The 6,106-nt window shown below is 37.7% G+C and overlaps 1 pseudogene; it reads left to right on the top strand.

Annotated features, from left to right (window-relative positions):
* The first annotated feature begins 4,800 nt into the window (after window positions 1–4,800).
* Window positions 4,801–5,802, top strand: LOC137646404 (zinc finger BED domain-containing protein 5-like; annotated as a pseudogene).
* Window positions 5,803–6,106: the final 304 nt, after the last annotated feature.

Here is a 6,106-nt window from a genome sequence, read left to right on the forward strand (position 1 = left end):
ATCCATCTTCTATATGTGAAAAACTGCTGTTTAAAACTCCCTGTGGTTCTGGTACTCCCGTGCCATCAGTTGTTTCCAGAAAAAGAATTTCTCATTCAGGCCCTATAAAATGATTTATGACCGTGATGTTTTCCTGAATCGTGATCATAACATTTTCTGGTTTTTCTTCCGTAGCGCTCATTTTGGAGTCTTTTTGTATGTTGTCTTTTCACTCAAACTGTTGAATAAGATATCCCAGTCGCATGCTACCTCTTTTTTCACGTGGCCAAGTCGTAGCAGCAGCTCCAGGCATAAAAATATGGGAAATGAGGATAAGGACAGATTTTACTATGAATCATTTCAAACACATCGTGTATTTAAACAAAAAATAATTGACAAGATTATTGTGCACATAACCAAATCAGTTATAGTAGCATTAAATTCCACTGAATAATTTAAAGTAAAAATTTACCATGTTTAATTCAAAATGCAAAATCTTCTTAGTAATACATATTAATACGTAAAAGTTACAAAGTTCTAGGGTCTGGCAACAGAGAGAGACACAGCGGGCTTTTAGAAAGTTACTGAATAATATATATCATGAAAAATACTGTAAGTGTATGCCGATAAGTCCAGGATTATTCTCTAGTGGCCGAACGGCACTAGCTATCTCTGAATGACATCTGGGACAGGCTTCCTCCTATTTTAAGAAGTGTACCAATATTAAAATAAATATTTCCGATATAAACTACAAAAATACTTTAACAAAACAAGAGGAAGAGAAATCAGATAGAATAGAGTGCCCAAGTGTACCCTCAAGCAAGAGAACTCTAACCCAAGGCAGTGGAAGACCATGGTACAGAGGCTAGGGCAATACCCAAGACTAGAGAACAATGGTTTGATTTTGGAGTGTCCTTCTCCTATAAGAGCTGTTTACCATAGCTAAAGAGTATCTTCTACCCTTACCAAGAGAAAAGTAGCCACTGAACAAATACAGCGCAATAGTTAACCCCTTGAGCGAAGAACTGTTTAGTAGTCTCAGTGTTGTCAGAGGTTTGGGTGGATGGATGGTGTGAAGAAAGCTCTGGGTGATAGGAGGATAGATGTGAGAGAGGCAAGAGAGCGTGCTAGAAATAGGAATGAATGGCGAGCGATTGTGACGCAGTTCCGGTAGGCCCTGCTGCTTCCTCCGGTGCCTTAGATGACCGTGGAGGTTGCAGCAGTAGGGGATTCAGCAGTATGAAGCTTCATATGAGGTGGAAAATGTGGGAGGTTGAGCTGTGGCACCCTAGCAGTACCAGCTGAACTCGGCTGAGTCCCTGGTTAGGCTGGAGGAACGTAGAGAGTAGAGGTCCCCTTTTTTTTTTTTTTTTTTGTTTCTTTGTTGATGTCGGCTACCCCCCAAAATTGGGGGAAGTGCCTTTGGTATATGGTATGGAGATATATATATATATATATATATATATATATATATATATATATATATATATATATATATATATATATATATATATATATATATATATATATATATATATATATATATCGTGTGTGTGTGTTGTGTAATGCCACGTATTTCAATTTCTAAAATCTGGTCACTCTGGCCTATATGCATAATGCATATGCATAATTTCATTATAACTCCCCTTTTCACACCTCAAATAAATGAACACCCTAGTTATAGGAATATCAAATGAAACAAATATATTATGCAGGTGAAATAATGATAACGTACGATACATTCGCATAAGCTGGTAAGTCATACTATGATATGAACAAATTTTTCTGCTCGTTCACGTGTTACACAATTATTTAGATTTTTGATACTGCATATAACTTATCTAAAATAGTAAAAAAAAAACTACAAAGAAACGAATGAAAATACAGTGTTTACTGTATTTTCATTCGTTTCTTTGTAGTTTTTTTTTTACTATTTTAGATAAGTTATATGCAGTATCAAAAATCTAAATAATTGTGTAACACGTGAACGAGCAGAAAAATTTGTTCATATCATAGTATGACTTACCAGCTTATGCGAATGTATCGTACGTTATCATTATTTCACCTGCATAATATATTTGTTTCATTTGATATTCCTATAACTAGGGTGTTCATTTATTTGAGGTGTGAAAAGGGGAGTTATAATGAAATTATGCATATGCATTATGCATATAGGCCAGAGTGACCAGATTTTAGAAATTGAAATACGTGGCATTACACAACACACACACACGATATATATATATATATATATATATATATATATATATATATATATATATATATATATATATATATATATATATATCTCCATACCATATACCAAAGGCACTTCCCCCAATTTTGGGGGGTAGCCGACATCAACAAAGAAACAAAAAAAAAAAAAAAAAGGGGACCTCTACTCTCTACGTTCCTCCAGCCTAACCAGGGACTCAGCCGAGTTCAGCTGGTACTGCTAGGGTGCCACAGCTCAACCTCCCACATTTTCCACCACATATGAAGCTTCATACTGCTGAATCCCCTACTGCTGCTACCTCCACGGTCATCTAAGGCACCGGAGGAAGCAGCAGGGCCTACCGGAACTGCGTCACAATCGCTCGCCATTCATTCCTATTTCTAGCACGCTCTCTTGCCTCTCTCACATCTATCCTCCTATCACCCAGAGCTTTCTTCACACCATCCATCCACCCAAACCTTGGCCTTCCTCTTGTACTTATCCCCTCAACTCTTGCATTCATCACCTTCTTTAGCAGACAGCCATTTTCCATTCTCTCAACGTGGCCAAACCCCCTCAACACATTCATATCCACTCTAGCCGCTAACTCATTTCTTACAACCGTTCTCACCCTCACCACTTCGTTCCTAACCCTATCTACTCGAGATACACCAGCCATACTCCTCAGACACTTCATCTCAAACACATTCAATTTCTTTCTCTCCATCACTTTCATTCCCCACAACTCCGATCCATACATCACAGTTGGTACAATCACTTTCTCATATAGAACTCTCTTTACATTCATGCCCAACCCTCTATTTTTCACTACTCCCTTAATTGCCCCCAACACCTTTCAACCTTCATTCACTCTCTGACGTACATCTGCTTCCACTCCACCATTTGCTGCAACAACAGACCCCAAGTACTTAAACTGATCCACCTCCTCAAGTAACTCTCCATTCAACATGACATTCAACCTTGCACCACCTTCCCTTCTCGTACATCTCATAACCTTACTCTTACCCACATTAACTCTCAACTTCCTTCTCTCACACACCCTTCCAAATTCTGTCACTAGTCGGTCAAGCTTCTCTTCTATGTCTGCTACCAGTACCGTATCATCCGCAAACAACAACTGATTTACCTCTCATTCATGATCATTCTCGCCTACCAGTTTTAATCCTCGCCCAAGCACTCGAGCATTCACCTCTCTCACCACTACATCAACATATAAGTTAAACAACCACGGCGACATCACACATCCCTGTCTCAGCCCCACTCTCACCGGGAACCAATCGCTCACTTCATTTCCTATTCTAACACACATAAACTTCAATGCATATGCATATTAACAAATTATATATATATATATATATATATATATATATATATATATATATATATATATATATATATATATATATATATATATATATGCTCATGAATAACTACGATATATATAATTATATATGCATTTAGAATCCTCTTAAACGTGAAGAGGTTAAGAAATTATTTTCCACATGGAAGACTATATTACCATCTAGTTTTGTATACTATATATAGCAACAGTATGAATGATTTTATTAAATTTTAGTTATTTCTATATCAAGATTTATTTGGGGGGTCTGATTTCTCAATTAAATTTTCATTTATTTTGCATGTATATGAATAACTTCGTAAATTTGTTTGAATTTCTAAGTACCTGATTTTGTGTCTTTGCGTACCCACATAAATTCACACATATACTACATGTACCTAATATTTACATTCGTTTAAATCACAGATATGCACTTATACACAAGTTCCGGTACATAAACATACATATACATTGGTCTATATAACTATGTATATGTATGTTTATGTACCGGAACTTGTGTATAAGTGCATATCTGTGATTTAAACGAATGTAAATATTGGGTACATGTAGTATATGTGTGAATTTATGTGGGTACGCAGTTTGAAAGTTAATTTTAACTACTTATCAAATGTATAGAAAATATAAATGCGTTTGTGTCGATTTATTAATTTGTTAATATGCATATGCATTGAAGTTTATGTGTATATTAAAATGAGTATTGACTATACGTCGGTTAGTTTTACGTATTTATGCTCATTTATGTGAATCGTTATGAATAGCGTTTATTCTTGAACTTGAAATTCTTATGTACCGGTGTGTACACATCTGTCTAAACCGGTATGTATATTAATTGTCAGTAGTGCAGATATGGTATGCTTGCCTTCCATTATGTGATATTTCTTTGTGTAGTCCTTTCTCTCTCTCTCTTTCTTTTTCTAACATTCCTGCTTCCCCTCCCTCTCTGTTCCTCCCTCCCTTGCTCACTCCCCCCCCTTCTCTCTTTTTCTCGTTAACTTTCTTGTTTCCTTTCTCGCTCTTTCATTTACTCTCCCCCACTCTCTCTTTATTTCTCTTTCTTTTGTCTGTATTTTTGTGTTTCTTTTTCTTTAACTTTCGTTCACACACACACACTTCTCTCTCTCTCTCTCTCTCTCTCTCTCTCTCTCTCTCTCTCTCTCTCTCTCTCTCTCTCTCTTTTCACAAAATGCTGGAAAAAATAGGTCGGCAAGGGAAAACTAGGAAATAAATGGAAGAGTACCTCAAATACGGCTTCACATCACTCAGCAAGGGAGACTTCGACGTACCACAGTGTGCTGTATGCCTGAAAACTCTGATCAATGATGCCATGCACCCCACAAGAATGAAACGTCACCTCACTGGTAACCTTCAAAAATCAGCGGAGAAGCCAGTAGCCTACTTTGCAACCAAGAGAGATAGTCTGAAGAGACAAAGACTAGACGGCATGGGAGCTTTTCAACAGCAGTCAGCAAAGGTTGTGGAAGTATCGTATGAATTATCTCTCATGATGGCTAAAGAAAAAAAGCCACATAGCATCGGTGAAACACTTGTGAAACCAAGCATTCTACGTGCTGCTAAGATGCTATTTCCAGAGGAAAGCTATCACAAATTGATTAAGATATCACTTTCTAATTCCATAGTTAAGCTTCGGATTGATGAAATGGCGGAGGACATAAAAACTCAAGTGGTGGAGAAGGTTAAATCTTCCGCAGTCTTTGCAATATAATGTGACGAATCCACGCATGTATCTCAGTGCTCTCAGTTGCTAGTTTACACACGATTCATATGGAAAGAGTCGCTGGAGGAGGATATGTTGTTTTTTTGCTCTTTGGAGACCAGTAACACAGCTGATGACGTCTTCAAAGCTGTGTCTGACTTTTTCCAAGAACATGACATATCTTGGGAAAAACTGATTGGCGGGTGCACTGATGGAGCTCCAGCCATGTTGGGAACACGCTCAGGCTTCGTTACGAAGGTGAAAGAAAAGGCTCCATCGGTAATTTCTACACACTGCTTCATACATCGCCAAGCTTTGCCTACCAAAACACTACCCTCGAATCTCCAGAAACATCTGAACATCATGATCAAGAATGTGAACCACATAAAGCATAGTGCTCTCAACACACGACTGTTTATGAAGTTGTGTCAAGATTTAGAAACTGAGCATGAGACACTGCTTTTCCACACTAATGTGCGCTGGCTGTCAAAGGGTAACCTGTTGGGACTGTGACGGCGCCGAGTAAGGTTGTGAACTCAAAGGCAGGTTGGGAACGACTGAGTTATATTATTGTAGAACTCTCTCCTTATATACAAAACCTCAAGGCAACAGGACATAACAAGTTCACAAGACAGACAATATTACAGAGGAAAAACCAGACATGAATTTTCATGTTCGTTTTAGTGCGAGGGAAGAGCGAAGATACAAGCATAATATATACAAAAGGAATTATGTACAATTGTGTGAAACACGGTTGGTACAGGACGCTTGTACGAGCTTCGAGAAGAGGTAGCACTGTTTTTTAGATATTGAACAG

The sequence above is a fragment of the Palaemon carinicauda genome, chromosome 9, assembly GCF_036898095.1.
Source record: "Palaemon carinicauda isolate YSFRI2023 chromosome 9, ASM3689809v2, whole genome shotgun sequence".
Classification (NCBI taxonomy): domain Eukaryota; kingdom Metazoa; phylum Arthropoda; class Malacostraca; order Decapoda; family Palaemonidae; genus Palaemon; species Palaemon carinicauda.